We start from the raw sequence: 22,430 nt of genomic DNA, 5'->3' as shown, positions 1-22,430 counted from the left end.
GTATCCCCCAAGAATTTAATTTGTACCATAGCGTCCCTCGGTTGTCTCTGTCGATTGCTGCGCTGTAGTCCACAAAGCAGCAGAATAGGGGTAGCTGGTTGGGCAAACTAGCTCTCCCCGACAGATAGGATAACGCTATTATGTTGTCCGTCGTGGAGCAGCCTGTTCTGAAGCCTGACTGGGAGCGGGGCAAGATATTGTTTTCTGTATCCCAGTTTTCAAGTTACGCCAGTAAAACACGGGCGTAGGCTTTAGCTTCAATGTCCAGCAAAGCTATTAGTCTGTAATTGGCCGGATTTGAGCGGTTGCCCTTTTTATAAATTGGGTGTAGTATTGAGCCCTGCCAGGTAGAGGGAATTGTGGCTGTAAGAAAGGCTTGTCCAAAGATAGGTGTGAAGAGCTCTGCCCAAAACAGTCAAGATGTTTTAAAAACTGCTGCGGGTATTCCATTTGGCCCCGGCGCCCCGTCGTTCTTCATACGACTAATGATCTTGGTTACTATTGCTACAGAAATATCCAGTCCCTGGATGTTTTCATAAGATAGTGCTTGAGGCAAGAAGGGAGTTGACAGCTCCTCTGCCCCACTGCAGTAGAGCTGATTGATGTGATTCGCCCATACATTCTCAGGTACCCCGTTCTCTTTAGTCTGGCCACTGTTGCTAAGTTGATTGATATATCTCCAAAATGGGGCCGGATTTTTTTCTTTTATGAGAGAGAAAATTTTAAGCCAGGCTTCCTATGTTCGATTGATCCGTTGGGCCCATGCACGCTTCTTGCATGCAGCTCGAAGTGGCCCTTTTGTGGCATGTTGAAATGCTCTTGCCCCTTTTTTTCTTCCCTTTGGGCTGTTTTGGCTCTTCCAGTTGCTTTCCGGAATTCTCTTATTTGAGTCTCGATTTAAAGCCTTTGGCCCCTGTTTTTCTTGGACTTCAGATGTTCCCCCCCAGAGCCCGATGCAAGTATGTCAAAAGAATGGGCCAATAGTCTAAGAGGGCTTGTGGGCTAATGAAAGTTTATTAGTTGATCGTTTTTCATTGCCCATACAGACAGTTTTTGTCCCTAGATTAATGGACCATTTTATCCTGCGTGGGATTTTGTCGATTTCCTTGCCCGTAGATTCACCTACAGGTGTAAATCTACAGGATGCAATGGTGGAAAGGCTGAAGGATGTTCTTAGGGGCCTATGGTCGCTCTCTATTCGATAATCGATGTTAAAATCATTTAGGTGGTGGGCTAGTGTGCTTCCGATGAACAAATAGTCGATAGTAGAGATGTTCCTGTACATTGGTGGCGGAGCCCATGTATGATCATTTGCTTTCCTTAGATTATGGGCGGATGATATAGAACAGGCATTAAATAAAGCTTGTAGTAGCGCGACCTCTTTGACGTGCTTATTTTCATTTCCTTTTTTGTCAAGGGACCTTTTGTTAAAGTCCCCAACTATAAGAGGATTGTTATTGGGATATTTAATAAGGAAATCTCCAATGATGGCGGCCAGATCATCAAGTGCTTGGTTTCTCGGGTGCAAGGCTGGATTAACGTAGCAGTTAAATAGTAGCAAGCGGTGCGGGTTGTAATGAATTTTTATTCCGTTGATATGTAGTACTTGGATTCCAGGGAAATCGGATGCTTTCGTAGTTACTTCCAGCCTACACGAATGCTTAATGTAAACTGAGAGGCCGCCCAAAAATATTGCGTCTTGTTGCAGGAACATGGATTTCAAAGTATCCGGAAAGGGCTGTACTAGTTGTTGCCCATATTTCCTGGAGACAAATTAAATCGCTGCTTCGAAGGTACTCTACAGCCGAATCGTTTGTAATCAGTTTCTGGAGGCCGGCCACGTTCCAGGAGATGATTGTTAGGTAGTTATTTTGGTTGTTCAGGGTATAATCCGTTTTGCCTTTGGGGAAGTCAAAGATACCGTTGAGCTGAATGGCGGCCGTTTTCGACCTGGCACCCAGATTGATTAATAATGCCCTGGTTGCTGGTAAAGACTCTTCTCTGATTAGTAGAGCAAGTAATCCTCAGATGTTCGTGATGAAGAAGAGTGTTGGCCGAGTTGTTTCCAGATCACGAGTCTGCCTTGCATTTTAAAATGGAGTAAGTATTTTGGGAATTATTAGCTAATACGTGAGGGTATCTGATTTGAGGTGGATGCCTGATCTCAATGCCCCAGTCTGCCAGTTGATTAGCTTCACGTAATATTGCTGTCAGGTGTAACTGTTGATATAGCCCAACCACTGTTGAATCGTTGTGGGAGTCACCGGATAGGCTTTGAAATTTCACTCAGGCAATATCTGCCGAGCCTATATGTTCCAATGATGGGATGTAATTAAATAGGCGCAGAATGTTGCCTCTGTTCAAGACATCGTAGTTGCCTTTGGCGTGGTATCTTGGTGTAAATACAACCTCCGCCTCTCCTGGTTTTAGTCGGCTGCTACTCGTTAAGGTTCCCGATATGTCTGGATTGTCAAATTCAGGTATTGGTTTGTGTATTAGAAGGGTGTTAATTTTTTTTAAATTTTTTTAATTAAGGTCTGGTTTGAAAAGCCAAGGTATGATGATGCAGAGAGGCAGTACTACGAGCAGCTAAGTAGACCTGCTAATGCAAATGTGTCACCCTGCAAGAAGGCTACTGTATCAAAACGGCCACAAAATCACCACATAAAGAGAGCGCGGCTCCTCCTGCGGGACCAGGTGGAGAACCCAGTGACCTTATCACCAGAGTTGCCCATTTGGAGCTCGAGAACCAGTCACTCCACAAAGTTGTTGAAGATCTGCAGTTGGCGTTCTCGAAGCTTGAGGTTCGTCTCCCAGCACTTGAGAAATCCCCGGTCTCTCGCCAGCCCGCCGCAGCCCTTCCATCTGTGGCACCCACTATTAATGCCCTGCCTTCTGCTCCAGTGAAGAAAGTTGAAGTCTCTGCTGCTCCTGAAGAAGACGATGATAACGACATTGACCTCTTTGGCAGTGATGATGAAGAAGATGAAGAGGCTGAGCGAATCCGAGAATAGAGGCTGCGCCAGTACGCTGAGAAAAAGTCCAAGAAACCAGGCATTATTGCAAAGTCCTCTATCCTCCTCGACGTCAAACCGTGGGATGATGAAACGGACATGGCGAAGCTGGAGGAGTGCGTGAGGACGGTTCAGATGGACGGCCTGCTGTGGGGCTCCTCCAAACTGGTTCCGGTTGGTTACGGCATTAAGAAGCTCCAGATCCAGTGTGTGGTGGAGGAGGACAAGGTTGGAACAGACATCCTGGAGGAGGAAATCACGAAGTTTGAAGATTACGTGCAGAGTGTCGACATTGCTGCTTTCAACAAGATCTGAGACTTGATGTAGGCTTTACTATAAATAATAAAGGTCAACCATGCAGAAAAAAAAAAAGAAGGGTGTTTATAACCGTGGGTCCGGGCTGAGAGTTTACCGCCTGTTGGTGCTGCATATTAGTGTTATGTGTAGTGCTAGAAGATGGTGGCATGGTATCCTCCGCCTGTGGCCCTAAGGTTGTAGTTAGCAGTGATGGCCGGGAGCAGGGCTTATTCTCACGCCTAAACCTTCCGAGGGCTTGAGACAAATTGGCGTTGTGCAGGCCTCCCCATTCTTCTTGTTGTAGAGACAAGTGGGGGAGATGTTAGAGGGGATCGCCTCTCGAGGAGAATCTTCAACTAAGCTCTTAGTCATTGATTGTTTGTTAGGTTGTGAGTAAGTTATTGCCACTTCTTTGTGGTTCTTTCCTGATGATTTTTCCAGAAATATTGGATAAAGCTTAACTGAGCTAGTAGCTGATTTAATTGTATGTGTGCGAGTGGAAAAGATTGCTGCTCGGTTTTTAATTTTTTCCCTATTTTGAGCTTTCCTTAGTTTTTTCTTTGCTTTTCTTTCACTGCGAAGGAAGGACAGACAGATGTCCCTTGCTGCATACTGCCATCCCTTCTGTCACCGGTGGTGGTGTTCAGTCTGTGTGTGCTTGCGTGCGTGAAGCAGCGTGTGATCGTGTGCACACATCCCGAGCACAAGGCAGCGTCTGGTGTGCCAGCTGGTAGGCATGGAAATTACAGTGGTGCTCAGTTCCTGTGTACTTGAGTGCATGAAGCGACGTGTGATTGTGTGCACGGATGTCCTGGGAGTACTACCTTTAAGAGCTCCTGGCAGCGCCCGTTGTGCCAGGTAGTGGGCATTGAAATTACAGTGGTGCTCAGCCCGTGTGTGCATGAGTGCAGCGGCCTGTGATCGTGTGCATGGATTCCTGGTGGTGCGGTGTCTGTCCTGGGAGGGCGGCCTTCACGAGCATGTGGCAGCGTCCGGTGTGCCAGCCGGTGGGCATGGAACTTTCAGTGGTGCTCAGCCGTGTGCGCGTGAGTGAACCGACGTGTGATCCGGCACAAGGGGCCCTGTGAGGACAGTCTTCACATTGTCGACCCCATGGCAGTTTGTGCCTTGCCAGCCGGCGAGCACGGGAGCTTACAACGTGGCACAGTTGATGCTACACTGAAGACGTGTTTTTAAAGACGATGTGAAGATAGACCCCCCCTGTAGGTGAAGCGACCCCCTTCTCCCACACTGCATGCTCTATCACCCACATCCGTCTAACCCTCCTCCTTTTCTCCTTCAGGACAGGGTATCTAAGCGCGTTGGGCAAGGAACTGATAATTAATGTGTGTCCAGCTGGAAAATGATGCACTGTGCCTAGCTCTGTCTTTTCTCGCTCCAGAATCGCGAGGTTCTCTAAGGCAGGGGTCTCCAACTGGTCGATCGCGAGCTACCGGTAGCTCGCAGAGACCCTGTGAGTAGCTTGCGCACCTTGTGTTATGTTGCCTCATTGTAATTTACCTTTAAGACGGGTGCCTCGGGGTAGGAATACTATGATGTATTGTAGAATGTTTATGGTGCATCTTTAGAAGAGTGGGGCGGTTGCAGAGGAGTAGGACTGCTTAGTGGTTGCTCCCTGGCGCTCACCTGTATTGCATTATTCTTTTAATAAAGCTGGAACCAATATCTAAGATCAATCTCATCATTACACCTTGCTCCTCAATTTAGTAGCCCTTTAGTGTTGTTTGGGCTCTTTAGGCTGTTTTGAGGCTTCGTTTCCTGCCCTCACCCAAACCTGCTGCTCAGATTGGCTTTGAGCTTAGCTGGGGCGGGGCAGGTTGAAGAGGATACATGCAGATGAGTGTCTCGTGACCATCTATGCGCCCCCTGCCTTTCCCTCACTAGCACCGCACTGCATTGTGTGTCACGAGGGTGAAAGGGTGCTAGTGCGGAGCTGCAGCAGGCGTGGCAGGGCAGAGCAGCTGGTTTGACATTCGTGCAAGCAGTTAGAACTGCCGGGACCCTCGCCATCTTCCGTTTTCAGCAGCACAGCCTGCCACCTGATATTTTCATCGATACCAGAGCAGCAGGTAAGCCGTGAGCGCACCCCCGGCCTGGGCCCTTGAAGTACTAAAGACTAGGCCTGCTAAAGACCCTGCATACCATCATGTGTAAGCCTCAAACATGCAGGGTCCTTTCATCAATTTCCAGGCCAGGGACATAGTTTTCTCGCCATGAAGCGGTTGGTCATGGGAGTCTGATAATAGGAGAGGCCGCTCTGCGGTATTAACACTGATGTTTATTGTTAGTCAAGTCACGTGGTTGCCAATTTAAGAAAATTACTTGTAGCCGTAGGAATTAGAACCCTTTTTGCAGCGTTTATGTCAGTCAGACACAGCCCAGTGCTGCCCCCATCCTCCTCTCAAGCTGCTGGCTGAATGGCTCCCTTTTGGGTCGGTATCGATGTAAGGGTCAGGTAAGATGACCTGCCCTGGCAGCGCCATTCATCTTCCTGCCACCGCTGCCAGCCCCCGTAGATTAGGCCGGGGGAATCAAACCCGAGGAGGGCACGCGGGTGTACTGCTCCAAACCACTGAACCCTGTTCTGGTTCTCAATCCATGACACAAATGCTGAATACAGCGCGTTGACACAAATGCTGAATACAGCGCGTCAAGTGTGCTGAGGAAATCTACACACCTTCCTCTGATGACCTGGAGGAGGCAGGTCCCACGCTCTCCAGAGCCATTCAGGGGACATTCCTCCACCCCAGCACCTGTCCTTTGGTGTAAAAAAAAGTGCGCCTTCAAGCTTACTCAGAGGTTATGCATGGTGTTTATCAGCACAGACCTGGAGGGACGCAGGAGGTACCAGCACTTGCTGAAAGGATGTGTGTAACGCCAGCTGGGTGAGGCTTCAGTGTGGTCAGGCGAACTTAGCCTTTAATCTTCCTGAAGTCGATAACATGGGTAACGCAGACTTTTGACATATTTAAATCGCTATGAAGCCTCTGACTAAACTGTACCAGCAAGAGCTATAAATTAAAAAACAGGAGTGTGTATATTTGTATGGAAGACGTTCCTAAACACCGTTCTTGAGCGTGCCTTAGTGAAGGACATCTTTAAACAATTTCCTTTTCTAGACTACTAGAGCTTCTGGCCTGCCGGTAGGTGGTTTGGGTGGACACGAGATAGGGATTCAGACTGTTAACTTTCCTCTGTTTTGGGTATGAGGGAGAGGGTCAATTTTCTACAGCAGGCATATATGGCTGTTCCGATGTATAAGAATTTGAGTGTTGTGCACGTCTTACATTTTGAAATGGAGCCAGCAGTTTTCCAGCACTTGTGTCTTTGGAAGCAGGGGCACATTTAGGTTCTGCTCTCAGTTTACTTTAGAGATGGGTTGGTGACTGCAAGTTTCTGAGAGCTACCTTGGGAGTCAGGGTGAGGCCTGGACCATTAATCGTTGCAGGGCAGGCTCCTGTGGCACGTACAGTAGGTGTCAGTTACAGGGTAAAAAGCCTTGAGTTTAATCTTACAGTAATAGTAATAAATTGGTGTAAGTGACAAGGCCTTCCCAATGACGTGTGCAGCTCACACCCCGTGCTCCTGTGATAATGCCAAAGTCACTACACTAGTGCCCCCTGCTACTGCCCATGTAGCACCAACTTTGCCTCTTTTTTATGAAGCCCCGGTTCCTTGATAGTACCAACATTTACCTCTTCATAGAGTACCCCCCCTGCAACTGCCACAGTTCGTTCCTCTTCTATAGCGCCCACCGTGCAACTGCCACACAAAGTCCTTGCCTTTCTAGTGCCAACATCGCTGTTACCGGAGCTACTCTTTGCATCTATCACCACACTCCCCCTACCTGTAGGGAGCCCTCATCCTCCCACAATGTATCTTTCCCTTTCTGCACCCTTTCTACTTCCACAATGTGCACAAAGCCTCGGCCTTCCTACCACAAGTAATTATTTTTCCAACTAATTACTAACTTCACTTATACTGAGCCTTTATATTCGAGCAGGCCTCTGTTAGAGAAAGTGAACATAAACAACGAAGCATGCTTAATTATACTTAACTCCCCATATTCCAAAATGCTTACAGTGAGCAAATACTTCCTTGTTCCTGAATGATTATTACATTCAGAACAAACCTTTTACAAAACATGGAATAGGCCGGGTATAAAAGCAACTTGTCAACAGGCTCAGAACACACGCTAAGTGAGATGATTCACAGGTGAAATTAGAATGAGAGATGGAATGGTAGTTTGTGATGAAGTCGGGAAGCTCATTATCATACAGTAATTTTATAAGCAACTATATGAGGGGGGCTGATATACTATCAGAGGTGCACTATTACTTGCAATGGGTCGACTCTTGACAACACAAATCCAAAGTCAATCCTTTCAGTGTTTCTAGGGAACATATTTTGTTCAAACCACAGTATGGGCTCTGAAGAAATTAGACTTGAAGTCAATGAAACCTGGCGTGGGGGTATCTTTGAAAAATGCACAAGTTCCTTGGAGTTTAGTAGCTCCCGACGATTTTCACTGACCAGAAGTAGCTCTCACTATACAAAAGGTTGGAGACCCCTGCTCTAAGGTGTCTGAAAGGTGACATGCTGACGCTATGCAATGGACTAATAAATAATAAACGACTCTCTAGACAGAAACAATGCACTATGCACAACTGTGTCTTCGGCAAGAAAATGAGGCTCCCTGAAGTATCTTAAAGGCAAAATGCAGGCGCTACACATATCCCAAAAGTCAGCCTTGGTGAAATGTAAAATGCGTATATCTTTTTTATGCAAATGATAGAGTACGCCCAGATCTACCTACTCGCTGTCTCCAGAGTCCCTAAGTGGTGTAAATGACCTATATTAAGCTCCAATAAATAAAAATAAATAAACCTGTCTCTTTACATTTAAAAAATAGCACGAGCCTGGTGCTGTCTTCCTCCAATCAGGGATTTGAAACGCTATCAAGCGTATGGATGCATGGACACAACATGTTGGCACTACACAAAATACAAATGATTAAATAAATACACAGATAACGAAAGAAATGTGTCTCTGCTTTGCAAGTAAGATCGCGTTACGTACCTAACTTTTCATCAATGTTGCAGGCTTCTAAGCGCACTGAAGTGCCTGGAAGGTAGCGTGTTGGTGCTACGCAAAACACCAATAACTGCATTAATGTGTCTTTTGCTGTGTACGAATACGGCATCACGTGTCTAGCTCCTTCTATCTCTCTAGATTCTCAAAATATTCTGATGTGCCTTGAAGGCACCATGTTGACGCTCTACAAAGAAACATTTGCAATGCAATAGGTCTCGCATTTTTGTGAATTTGAGCTATTGACATTATAAATGACTATCAGCCAGATTCATCAAGCAAAATTGCGATCGCAATAGCTGCGAATTAGCTATTGCGATCGCAATTAACAGAAAAGCAATTCATGATGTGAAAAACACAGAAATTGTGAAATCGCAAAAATAAAATTGCGACTTCGCAAAATAATTTGCAGAATCTAGGAGGAACCCCTATAGTGAATCGGAAATAGCGAGAATCCATAGATTCTGCGAATTTTCTTGCGAACTCGCTAAATATTCACTAACGCAATTCATGAAAAATTGCAAATTGCGAAAAATCTGAAAATCGCATTTTGCGACGCGCAATTTAAGGAGAACCAAAACCAGGTGATAACCATGAAGGAAAAAAAAAAAAAACTCCTAACTAGCCACAGATGCAGGCCTGATCAAACACACTTAAGGAGACACAGTAGGAGCATGAGGACTTTCACAATGCCAGGACTCTACATGGTGGTCAGGCGGCAAAGGCTCCAGGCTGCAGCACAGAACAGACGCAGAATCCAGGAGCGAATATTTCGCCAGCGGATCACCCTTCTAGGCCAAACTGCAGAGCAAATTTACTCAAAGTACCGCCTGAATGGGGCAATGATCATTAAGCTGATCCGGGACCTAGACCCCCTGATGCAGCACCCAACAAGGAGGACCAATGCGGTGCGCACCCATGTCCAGGTCCTGTGCAGCCTGCACCTACTGGCCTCAGGAAGCTTCCAGGGGATAGTCGCTGTTGCTGGGGGGTTATCCCAGAGCACCATGTCCCGCTGCCTAAGGAGTTTCCTGGAGGCAATGCTGACCCGGCTACACCATTATATCTCATTCCCGACAACCCAACAGGACTTAAATGAAACCAAGCTTAATTTCTACAACATTGCGCAATTTCAACATGTCATAGGATGCATTGACTGTACCCACATCCACATCTGCCCACCAGCACAAACTGAGTACATGTACCGGAACCGCAAATCTTACCACTCCCTGAACATACAGATGGTGTGCAACGCTAAGACATTCATCACAGACATAGTGGCACAATACCCGGGGAGCACACATGACTCCTTCATGTTCCGGCACAGCGGCATGCACACACGACTAGCCAGGGGAGACTTTTGCGAAGGACACCTACTCGGTAAGTACACATGCCAACAAATAGTACACTGTGACCATGTAGCAGCGCATAACAGACACTCACCCTCTGCTCCTTTCATTCAGGTGACAGCGCCTACGGTCTCCGTGAGTACCTCCTCACCCCATACCTCAACCCTGCAACATCACAGCAATGGCGTTACAATGCTGCACACATACGCACGAGAAATTGCATTGAGAGGACATTTGGCCTTTTGAAGAGCCGATTCCGCATACTCCACAAGACTGGTGGTGCCCTCAAATACGATCCTGAGGTCTGCTGCCGCATCATGGCCGTGTGTGTAATACTCCACAACATTGCTACCAAGCGCAGGATACCTGTAGAGATCTCTGGTAGTGAGTCGGAAGGGGACAACCGCCCACCTGCACATGTGCGTCATGCACGCGGGGAGAATCCTGCAGAAGGACATAGGCGCTGCAACCAAATCACTATTAACTGTTTCTAGTGCACCCACTCCCCTCACCCAACACTTCACTCATGCATGACAATTGAAATAATGACATGAGTCAGATTAACTGGAACTGAATATTTGTTATTGTTTTGTACAAAATAGACTAGGAATTTCTCACACAGTTACATGAGAGCTATTGTAAGTCATATGTCCCCATGTATTTGAGGAGGGCAACGCGCTTGTGTCAGCAGCATGGCCCTTCATTGTACTAACGAAAATGTCAATGGCGCCTCTGGGCGGACGCTCCCAGCTTTCCAGCTCTTCCTCAGGGTTTGCCCGTGAGGCAGCAGTGGGCCTGGTGCTGCGGCGGGGTACTATCACCAGTGGCACCGATTGGCTGCTGTGGCTTGAATTAGCCTCACTAGTGTCATCCCCCCACCCGCCTGGCCATGGCCAGTTGCCTGAAGACCCTGCACTGCAGTGGTAACTTGCTCCAGTGCCCTTGCGACATCCTGGGGGGGGCATTTACCGGACCAGCACAACACTTAGCTGGGGCTTTCTGAACTCTGGCCAGGACATTGCACCCTGCACCTGGCATCACTGGCGCTCCTTCTGGCCGTCTGCTCACCCTCTGCTGCCGGGGCTTTTCATCTGCACCACGGCCACTGAGAGGGGGTGAGCCAGGACTCCAACAACCAGAGGCACCCGCGGCCGGAAGCCGCACTGAACGTTTCGCGCCAGGAGGCGCATAAAGCTACGGGTCACTTCCCGCATCGCGGGAGCGCCGGGCTAAGCCCGGGCAAAGGGCGAGCCCTCTGAAGCCCTCAGAGGTCATCAGTGGTCGCGCGGGCCACCCTTCTAAGCTGTCATTAAGGTGAGCCCAGTATAATATAAAATGGGAAAACGAAATACCGGCACCACCACACAGGCCGCTGAAGGTCCTTCCGTCCTTCCGCCCACCTTTGAAAGCATGCTGGTAAATGCTTTTAATTTGGTTACGAATGAAATTGCTAATACTGACAGGAGAATGTCAATGGGCCGTACAAGTTTAGACGTAGAGCACCAGCAAGACAGCCCAAATAACGCTTTGCTGCTCTCCCCTGTGGTCAGAATTATGAAACCCACTTCATCGGTCTATCCACCCGAGTTATTGACTCACAGCATGATCCTGTTGCCCAACCTGTCATCTTTGCTCTGACCCCGAGCAACAAGACTGCCGGAGAGAAAAGGAAAAGAGGCTCGTCGAAATTAACAGTAAATAAGAGGAAACAACCTCCTCGTAACAAGAGTCAACCTACCCCCCAGAGCATGTGGACGAGAGGGAAACAACCACCAGGGGGTGGTACCGATACTAATGAGTTTTTGCAAATAGCTGAGGGGCATTCAGTCATAACCCCTCCTAAAGAAGGACATAATTCTGCTTGTACACAGACTGAGCCTATAACTGAAAGTGTTACTCAAAAAAAGCTACATGGGAATTTTATTGAGACAATAGTCGACACAATTTTTAAACAAATGGAAAGTCAAATGATCAAACAGTTTAATACAATTTTTAAAAGACTAGATAGATTGGAAAACCTGGTCAAAAAGGAAGATGCAAAAAGGAAAGGGGTGATTAGTCTTGATCTGTTAAGGGGAGAACGTATATTGAAAGATGTGGAGGCTGCTAGTAAGGGCATTTTGGGAGGTGGGCCTAATATCACTAGTAGTACTCCTACCACTAATACTGTCCCTACGAATGCTACTGCAGGAAAAAACGAATCCGTTTCGACACCACAGCATACTCTGGCTGTAGCAGCAGGACTGCCCTGCCCCACTAGTGTGGCCGCCGGAATATCAAAGGGCGGACCTATCTCTGCCATCACGAAGTCGGGGAAATCCATTAATATTATTGGTTTAGACAAAGGTCAAACTGCTGTCACTAGGCCCTTAAAAAATTAGGGGCCAGCCCTTCACCTGCCCCCTGATGCCTGCCCTTACGTTCTAATCTTAGCTGGTGTACCATCGCTTAGAGAGGGAGTAGGTGAATCATGGGTCCAGTTGAATAACAAGTGCATTGACTGGTTAACTAAACACAAAGGGCCATATATATCGAGGGAAATCTTGTCAGTTCGCCGAGTGAGCTGAGTTGGTCACTTGTTTAAGAACATCAACGGAGACTGTATCGTAATTAATTTTAGGCACCCCTCTACAGTAAAATTCATACTTAATAGCAACAACATCCCTTCAAGCCCCTCAACTGTTGTAACTCTACTACCGTTGAGTTACTTCTATAGGCCCCCACAGGGACCATTCAGCCCAGCTCCACCACCTTATCCACTGTATAATAGATACAGTGTGTTATCGGAGCTGGAGGCCCTGGACTGACCACCAGCTATCCTCTTAGATAGGGCAGCTGGTGACTATTTGAACACAACTGGCCCCGTGGGAGGATTGATAACCGGCCCCCCTATAGGGGTGTCTAATGGCAATATAGAGCCTGCACTGTTACCTGACCCAATAATAACTGCTCAAGTCATCGTCACCCCTACACCGCCTGATAAATTGACAATTTTGAGTTGGAACATTGCAGGTCTACCTGCAAAATTAAAATCAAGGGATTGGTGGGTGACTAACTTTGATATTTTAATGTTCCGAGAAACTTGGTGCACTAGCTTTCTGCTCCATGAGGGATATAGCTGCTACAACCAAACTGTACCTATTCCGGCTATGGGCCGACCTAGTGGGGGTTTATCTATCTGGGTTAAGATTACCGCAGGAGCTAAAATTGAATCCTTGCAGACCAATGATATGAGTTTCTAGGCCTTAATTTATACTAGCAGGATAAAGTTATGTTTAATTAATTTTTATAATAATGACTTCACATCTCATCCCAACACAAATTTTATATGATTGTTTGATTTTATTAATGGAATTACAGAAGGTCAAAAGTACGGCAAACTTGATGGCATATGTTTAGGAGGTGATTTTAATGCACATATCTATCCCAGAACCCCTCGCTGTAAAAGAGGGAAAGAATTGCTGAATCATCTAGCCACACGAGATTTAGTTAATATTATGGAGAAGGCAAACGTCATCGCGAATAAGGGACCCGTGGCAACCTATGTTGGTCGTGGGAGCTCAACCACAATAGATTATGTATTCGTATCCTCCTTGCTCGGGGATTTTCTATTAGAGGCTGAGGTGGTTAGTACCATATAAAGTGACCACAACCCAATTTTGACCGGCTTTAAATCCATCAAAAAAACGGGTAACTGTAGAGAAATTGGGGCACAAAACCTGGTAGCGTCAACAGACAAACTTAGGGTAGTCCGGAAGGGGATAGATAATAAGGGGGTCTTAGCTCGTACCATTAAAATGCACCCTTCATTAGTGTCTGTCTGTTTATCTACTGTTAATTCTGGACACGACATTATTGAGGCCTTTACAGGGCTGTGTATGGCCATAAAAAAGGAGATTTCTAAACCAGTCGTAGCCAACAATAATAAAATTCCCAGGTGGTTTGACACTTCGTGTTCCACAGCTAATCGAGAATTACGGGCTGCTCTTGTGGCTGAACCTCTGGACCAGTCTCTGGTGAGGAGACTGAGGTTAAGTTATAAGCGCAATGTAAAAATACGAATAGAAGAGTTACTAAAAGACCACTGGGGATCCTTGGTGCGCACGGCAGCACTGAGGGATGTCGCCGGGTTCTGGAGCGAGGTTAAGAATTTGAGATCAATTGGATCAAATATTACCCCCATAAATTGCAATATATCAGGGGACACCTGGATGAACCATTTTTCAAGTATTTATGCTGTACCGCATCTATCCACTGAAACCTTTTACCCCTCTATGGCATTAAACATCTCTATAATGGAGGTGGAGGATGCTATCTCACAAAGTGCGGGCAATAAAGCTCCTGGTCCTGATGGACTATCCATCGACCAAATTAAATAAGAGCCTGACTTTTGGTCACCATTATTGTGTAATATTTTTAATAATTTATACCATACCCCAGTCCCAGTAACATGGTCAAACAGCACTATCGTGCCAATCTTTAAGAAAGGCGATAGACTAGATCCTGGATATTATCGTCTCATATCTTTAATAGATAACACCTTGAAGATTCTAGGGAGGGTCATCTTCAACAGGATTAGGACTTGGGCAGAGGAAAATATAATTTTACAGCCATGCCAGTTAGGCTTTAGAAGTAACATGGGGACTGTGGAGCAATGCTTAAACCTAAATTTATTATTATTATTATTATTATTTTTTTAGATTTAAAAAAAACCCTTTATTCTCTTGCAAAGCATCTTACACAGCGTGCAGCTACAACCCTGGGTCTGGCAGCAAGTTATAGGCAGTTTGTTCGCCTAGATAGTCACATCTTACACAGCCAATTAGCCGGCGTCCCGGGGGCCCCGCGGCGTACAGTTAGGATGTAATGCTAGAATCTTCGCTCGTATCATCAGTTCCAAGGCGTTCTACTTATTCCAAGCACCCTGCACCAATGCATTCTTCTACAGATGGACCATTATCACGCCAAGCCCAGTGAGCTGTAAACCAAGAGTAGGCTCCTTATAAAACCCTAATCCTTAATTCCTACCCCAACAACCCCCCACCCTCAACACGCCAGCTGTTGCCCCCCCCCCGATTTAAATACCTGGAAGTAGGCTATCAAACGACCCCTCCTCTTGCCTACTATGGGAAGGCTTGCACCTCTTCCGGAGTCTGATCCTCGGCATCATTAGTACAGCGCCGCTTAGAACTCCCCCCCGTTCAATTCCCCTGTCAGAAATGCTAGGTTGGGTAGCGCACCCTACCCCCACTCTCCCCTTAGGTACATATCATTCCCCTTCTGATTCCCACCTTACTCAGTACACCCCCTTCCTTCAGTGGGGACCCCTGTTAATCAAGCTCAGCGTGCACCTCAAGTGTTTCAAGCGTATCAATTACCTCACCCTGTTCTGTCTCCTCCTCCTCCCCTGCACTTAGATATGTCTGGTATAGACCCCAGAAATTCTTGGGACGACTCTTAGGTGGTAGTAATTCGCTGTATATTTCCGATTGAGTGCATCAGTATAACATGTCCCTGGCCCATCTCTTCTTAGTTGGTAACGGACCCCTCATCCAACAAACAGCAACAACCCGCCTGGCAATTAGCAAGGCCATATCTGCCAAGCGTCGCAGTGCCACCAGGAGTGTCTTGGAATATCCCAGCAGGGCCAGTGCCGCGCTTACCGGGATCTCTGTGTCTAATATCAGGCTCAGTTCCGAGAAGACCTCTATCCAGAATTTAGCAATACCAGGACAGTTCCATGTTATGAAGTCTGCAACTTGCACATGACAGCGTTCACACTCCGCTGACTGCCTAAGTCCGTATCTATGTAGTCTCTCTGGAGTATAGTAAACACGTTGTATGTATTTGAAATGAACCAATCTGTGCCTTCCATTTAGAGACAGTTTCCTAGTGCCGGTGCAACAATACTTCCACATCTCGTCATCTATTTGCATTTGCAAATCGCGCTGCCATTCTGTCCTAGCCTTGGAGTATTGGTACTGCTTATGTTGGACTCCTAGTTTATTGAGATTAGTAACTAGTTTGCGGGACGGCACCGTTTTAATCACGTAAGTGAGCTCCGGGACTTCGGGCGGCTCTGCCAGGTCCGGGCCTAAGAGGTCTAGCAACGCACTTCGGACCCTATGAAACTGAAAGCGTAATAAAAGCAAGGCCTCTGTCTGCAAGGGGAGAACCTGCTCCCAGGTTTTTACCGCCCCATCTATGAATAGGTCTTCCATCTTTGTAATTCCCAGTTCATGCAATGCTTTCGTAACTCCTTTCTCCTTCAGCGGGGGCAGCCATACTGCCCATTCTATCTGCATTAGTGGGGTATACAGCAGTTCACAATTCTGTGCCTGTACCAACGCATGCCAGGCGTGATTCGTAGTCTTGATCGAGTCCAGTTTACCAACGCCGCGGTCAACCGGATAACAGACAGTGGCCGGTAATGGGGAAGGGTGAGCGAATAACCGTTTAAGAATAACGTGAGGGATATCTGGGTTTCCATGTATCCATGTATGCAGATGAGCTGCCTGTGCCACCCTATAGTATCTTTCCAAGTCCGGAGCGCCCAATCCCCTCATGGGTTGTTTGCCCCCCCAGGCAAGCTTTATGAGGACCTGGGTCAATTGTTTGAAAAAGGCCTTGGATAAAACCACGGGGATGTTATTAAACAGAAACAAAAATCGTAGTAAGATCACCATCTTCATGATGGCTATTCTTCCCATTAATGATAATGGGAGCTTACACCATGTATCCACATCCTCCACTAATTTCGCGTATGCAACCCCGTAGTTCTCCCGCACAAGTATGTCTGGATCTGTGTGGAGTTGTACCCCTAAGTATCTGACCGAGTCCGTAGTCCACTGAAATGGGTATTCCATATCAAACGGTTGGGTTACAGGTGTTAATGGGAACGCAACTGATTTGGTCCAGTTAACTTTCAGTCCTGAAAGAGCCCCGAATCTTACCACTTCTCTTAGGACTGACGAGAGGTTCATTTCCGGGTCTCGGACATATAGCAGGGTGTCGTCAGCATACGTAGAGATACCAATTTTGTATGTTGGAAAGCTGACACCCTCCAAGCTATGATATTCCCTGATCGCACATGCCAGTGGTTCCGCAACCAGCGCGTATAGGAGGGGTGAGAGGGGACAGCCCTGCCTAGTTTCCCTGCTTATTTCAAAGGCATCTGTGACACTATCCCCTATCCTTAGCCTCGCCGTGGGTTTGTAATACAATGCTCCCAACATTTGCAGATAGGGTTCCCCCAGCCCCAGCTTACGTAGGACTCTTAGCATGAACGGCCACTCCACGGAGTCGAAGGCCTTCTCCATGTCAAGGAAAATCGCCAACGCTTTGTTTTCTTGACGCACATGCTGCATGGTCCCTAGCACCGTGCGAATATTATACGTGAGGTTCCTGTCAGGAATGAATCCAACCTGTTCCGGCGCCACCAGCTCCGGCACAAGCAGTGCCAGGCGAGTAGCTAGGACCTTAGCATACAATTTGGTGTCCACATTTATCAGGGAGAGCGGTCTATAAGAACTACAGGCATTGGGAGGTTTCCTAGGCTTTAAAATAGTAACAAGCAGGGCCTCCCTCATAGAAACAGGCATGCTGCCTGTGAGAAAGATACTGAGCGGAGCGAGGTTCCATACCAATCCACAAGACCACGAGATCCAGACTCCTCTACTCTGTTTCCACAGGAATGCAATCGGAACTACAACCCGGAAGTCCCGCCTTCGCGAACCGGAAGAGGATACTCGGGACCAATAATAGAGGAGTGGAACGACTGTGATGAGGAGGAAGAAGGCCGAAAAGAGACAACCAGGAAGGAAGACGCGGGACCCGGTTTGAAGCACGAAGACGCAGGACCCGACCAACGGAAAGAAGACGCGGGACCCGACCAATGGAAAGAAGACGCGGGACCCGGCCTGAGGAAAGGAGAAGACGCGGGACCCGGTTGGCGGAGAGAAGACGGGCGGAGAATACCAAGGACTGGTGGTGTCCGGAGTTGGCTGGGGAGCGGCCGTGACTCAGGAGAGTTACGGCGGAGCCAGGTGAGTGTTTGTGGCTCGGGGTTATAATTGAGAACTGTGAAAGAGTGAGGGTGGGAGAAGAAGTGGGTGGGGAATATCGGGACAGCGGGACAAAAGCGTATAACAGAGGGGCAATAGCGTTCATTCCCTTTTGTGAACAGATACGCCCAAAGAACCCTTATGTTTGAACGAGTGTGCACCATTTCTTTTCTTAACTTAGGCACTTATACTCAACTCCTCCAAAGGAGATTTATCGTTTTTCCTTTCCCCGATCTCATTCTTCTTCCTTGGCTGTTGGAACTCTCGAGGCACCGTAGCAATCTAGTGCACCAAGGTGTGGTGATGGGAGTATACCCGTAAAATAGTGCCATATAACATTCGGACGGCTCCTTTTTCCTCTCTTTATCCTCCTATGAGCCTCCGGGGTAACCACCACGGTCAAGGACAACCAGAACGGAGAACCTCACCTTTATCATCACCAGACCACTCCAGCTCACGGGATTCATCGGATGAAGAGGAAAATCATCCAGTAACTGTATCTCAACAATCCACATATCTTACTTTGTCTAATAAATCATCCTTTAAACCCTTACTTAAGCCTCCACGCCTGTTTATCAAACCTGCCCTCCCACAAGTGGTGTCAGAAGTGGGATCTAAAGGCGAAATGGTGGCTGCCCTGGCAAAAATGGCGGAAAACCAAGAACATTTGGGAAAGGTTATGGAACGCTTTTTGACTGTTGTCAAGGAAGATCGAGGAGAATTACACCAAGTACTCGCTGGTCAGGAACAGACTCAAGGGGCCGTTATGGACAAACTCACTACGGCGCTAGGACAACAAAGAGGCCCGACAACTCTACCCTCAGTAGTACTACAACGATATGTAGCTGGAGAAGATCCTGATTTCTTCTTCAGTAATTTCGAACGCATGGCAAGTGCAGCCTCATGGCCCGCAGATAAATGGGGCCAGTATTTGGGACCACTGTGGTCAGGAGACCTACAGGCCGCATACCAAGCTGCCACCCCCCCAAGGAACAGTTCCCTATGCAGAGATAACAAAATGTATCCTAGAAAGACTGGGAATTGATGATGAAACCTATAGAATTAAACTAAGGCAAATGAAAGAAGGCCCGCAGGAGACACCACGTGCTCTGTACTTTAGGGTAAAAGACATGGCTGACCGTTGGTTGAAACCTGCCAATACAGATAAGGATGGAATCATGGCAAAGATATATCTGGAACAATATCTAACCTCCTTGTATCCCCCCATTCAACGTTGAATTCGACAGCAGGCAAACCTCACTCTAGAAACTGCAGTAGAAATAGCTAGTGCTTATAGTAGGGCCCAGGACTTTCAGAAGGGTAGAGAAGAAAATGTAGGGAAACCTGGGGGGCATCCAATTCATAGGCCGACAAGACCTCCTATAGCCAAGAAGCCTGAACCACTGGCTCTTGTTCCCAGCACTCCTATGCCCAGTATCCCGTTCATCAGACCTCCTGTAACTGGACCCCAGTGTTTCCAATGCGGAGGAATGGGACATATAGCCCGTTTTTGTCCACAACGAGAGGAGCCTATTGAAATAGGAATGGCGCGCAATTACTATTGCTCTCCCCCCAACAAGAAACTTCCTCCTTACAAATGCACTGTCTCTGTGAATGGACAACCAGTTACAGCCTTAGCTGACACAGGGTGTCTACATAATGTAGTCCGGCCTCAAGACTTAGGTAACAATATAGGTCCCATTGACGGTATGGTAGCCATTAAATGTGTAAATGGAGACACCAAACCGTATCCTACCGCCAAGGTATTGATTCAACATCCTCAGGATCAGGGCACGTCCCTGACTGTAGGTTTAATACCCCGACTACCAGAACAAGCTATTCTTGGTAATGATTACGCCAAGCTACCCCAGTTGCTGCAGGAATCAGGATCAGAGGAAGTAAATGAATGGCTAGCTACAGCTCCTTTTTCTAGATACACAGAAAAAGAATGTCCGCCTTCCAAACCCCGGAAAAGCCGAAATCAGAGAAGGGCTGAAAAAGGAATAAAACCCTTGGTAATGCCAGTCATTACGATAGAAAACCCTTGGGAAACAGACCGCAATTTTCATGCTGCTCAGCGAGAGGACCCTGTACATCAAGAGGCATGGAAAAATGCACTCAAAGAAGAAGACCCACAACATGTAGGTCCATATTTTTTTACTAAGAATGGATTGTTGTATCGGAAAGGAGGCCTCGACCAAAAAGCCCAGTTATTAGTACCAGAACCCTTTCGAGAAAAGGTATTGTATCTTGCACATAGTCACCTTTTAGCGGGTCATTTTGAGGCGGATAAAACTGAGAAAACCATTGTAGAAAACAGGGATATACCAGCAAGTAAAGAAATACTGTAGAGAATGTCCTATTTGTCAGCGACACTGTCGGTATCATCCCCCCGAGCCCCATTGCTACCACTTCCCATTATCAATGACCCTTTTAGTCGAGTGGATATGGATATAATTGGTCCCCTATTACCTTCTCGAAGTGGATACAGATATGTACTGGTTATGCTTGATTATGCCACTAGGTTCCCTGAGGCCATACCACTCCGTCGTCCTGACACTACTAATATAGCCAAAGCTATGATTGGAGTCTTTTCCAGGGTAGGATTTTTCAAAGCGATCCTAACTGATCAGGGAACTCCTTTTGTCTCCAAACTGATGAAAGATATATGTAAACAGTTAGGGATAAAACAAATCAGAACATCTGCATATCATCCACAAACGGATGGATTGGTGGAAAGATACAATGCCACTATCAAAGCCACTCTTAAGAAGCTGCTGGACCTAGAAACCAGAAGGTGGGAAGACATTCTTCCCTTGGCCCTCTTTGCCATCAGGTGTAAAGAACAAAAAAGTACTGGTTATTCTCCCTTCAAGTTACTCTATGGACATAAACCCCGCACCCTCTTAGATATGGCCCGAGAACAGTGGGAGAACGAACGAGATAATACCAAACCCTTACCGGAGTATGTGTCAAATCTAAAAACACATTTAGGACAAATAGGAGAGATAGTCAGAAACAATTTAGAAGATGCACAGAACGCACAAAAGATCCAATATGACAAAGGGGCCAAACTGAGAACCTTCCAGGTGGGGGACCTTGTATTGCTTATGATGTCATCATCAGACCAGAAACTGTTAGGACAGTGGCAGGGACCCTACACAGTACTCCAACAAGTCACCCCTGTAACCTACCGCATAGAAGTAGACAGCAACAAAAGAATCTCGCAGATCTATCATGTGAATCTGCTAAAGAAATGGGAGGGACCGGCTCCAGTAGCTGTTCACAGCGTAGAAACCCCGGGGCCCCTGTTTCAACAATGCATCGATCCAGAATTACCTAAACCTTTACACGACAGGTTAATCGAGGTGTTACAACCTCTTGATTATGTCTTTTCCACTACCCCAGGAGTGACCAACCTTATTGAGCACGCCATAAAAACACCACCTGGTAAGCGAGTTAGACTGAGACCCTACCGCATACCTGAAGCGAGGCGACAAACAATAAGAGAGGAAGTACAAAAGATGTTACAGATGGGAATTATAGAACCATCTAAGAGCGAATGGAATTCTCCCATTGTACTCGTGCCTAAGCCAGATGGGTCAATTAGATTTTGCATTGACTTTAGAGAGGTGAACAAGATGTCAGAGTTCGACACTTACCCACTGTCAGAACCGCAAATCAGAGTGAAGGAATTTGTGGAGTATGTTCCTTGATTAGGGAGCAAGAGTTCCCTAGCTGTAGTGCATGGACCGGTCTGGTCCGCAGTTGGAGGGCTAAGATGGCCACCGATGCTAGAGCTGAGGTGAGCGGTCTAGTCAATGTGCCCACAGCTGCAGGAGAGTAGAGAAGCAGCGCGAGCGCCTCAGTGACGATGCACTTCACTGAAGATATCAGTCAGGAAGGTCGTCGTTTCAGCGCTACGTTTCCAGAGCTTCACAGTCCAGTTATAGTTAATATATTTCCCCCAGTTTATTTTCGGAATTGAGAAGGAGAGATTTCCAGAGAGACTCGCCATCCTGCGTTCGTGTGAGTCACTTCAGGAGCAGAAAATCTGGAGCGCGCCGAGAGTGACTCAGGCTTCGTCAGAAGAAGGAAATTACAGTTTAAAAGTTTGAGCAGTTCAAAGAGGCCACATTTCAACACAGAGCTAAGGTGCAATTAATCACAGTAGTAAATAGTTGAAAAAACGAACTTACCAGAATAGATATTCATCTGTTGCAAAACCTGAAAACGAAAGAGGCATTATTATTTCTAGAGCATAGAACTTTTGAGAAAAATGAAAATCACTTGTAATTCTGTAAATACTTACCGGAACTGAACTTGGGGCATTTGTAAAACCTGTGACAGAATAAAAATGAAGTAGTTAGCTTTCTTAGAGTCCTTCGAAATTAGACTAAGGCAAACAGCAATTAATCACCAGAACAGAAGTTGAACTTTCAAGAAGACCTGTGAGAGATGGAACAGGCTTTAAAATGAAAGACATTTAAAAACGTCAGTTTAAGGAACAGAGTGAAAGACACAGAAACCCATTTAAAGAAGTGCCCAGCAGTTAGTGAAGTAAGTGCTCTTACTAATAATTTAATAAGATTATA

The 22,430-nt window shown here is 46.8% G+C and overlaps 1 protein-coding gene across 1 annotated transcript in view; it reads left to right on the top strand.

The window, feature by feature from the left end:
• The first annotated feature begins 5,262 nt into the window (after window positions 1-5,262).
• PLAC8 (placenta associated 8) overlaps window positions 5,263-22,430 on the top strand; it is a 230,571-nt gene continuing 213,403 nt past the window's right edge. The window contains exon 1 of the mRNA XM_078676192.1: window positions 5,263-5,401. The gene's annotated coding sequence lies outside the window, so the exon portion shown is untranslated. The remainder of the gene's footprint in view (window positions 5,402-22,430) is intronic.

The sequence above is a fragment of the Lissotriton helveticus genome, chromosome 2_1, assembly GCF_964261635.1.
Source record: "Lissotriton helveticus chromosome 2_1, aLisHel1.1, whole genome shotgun sequence".
Classification (NCBI taxonomy): domain Eukaryota; kingdom Metazoa; phylum Chordata; class Amphibia; order Caudata; family Salamandridae; genus Lissotriton; species Lissotriton helveticus.
Note: the sequence above shows the minus strand (reverse complement) of the source record. Positions and strands in the feature narration are given on the sequence as shown.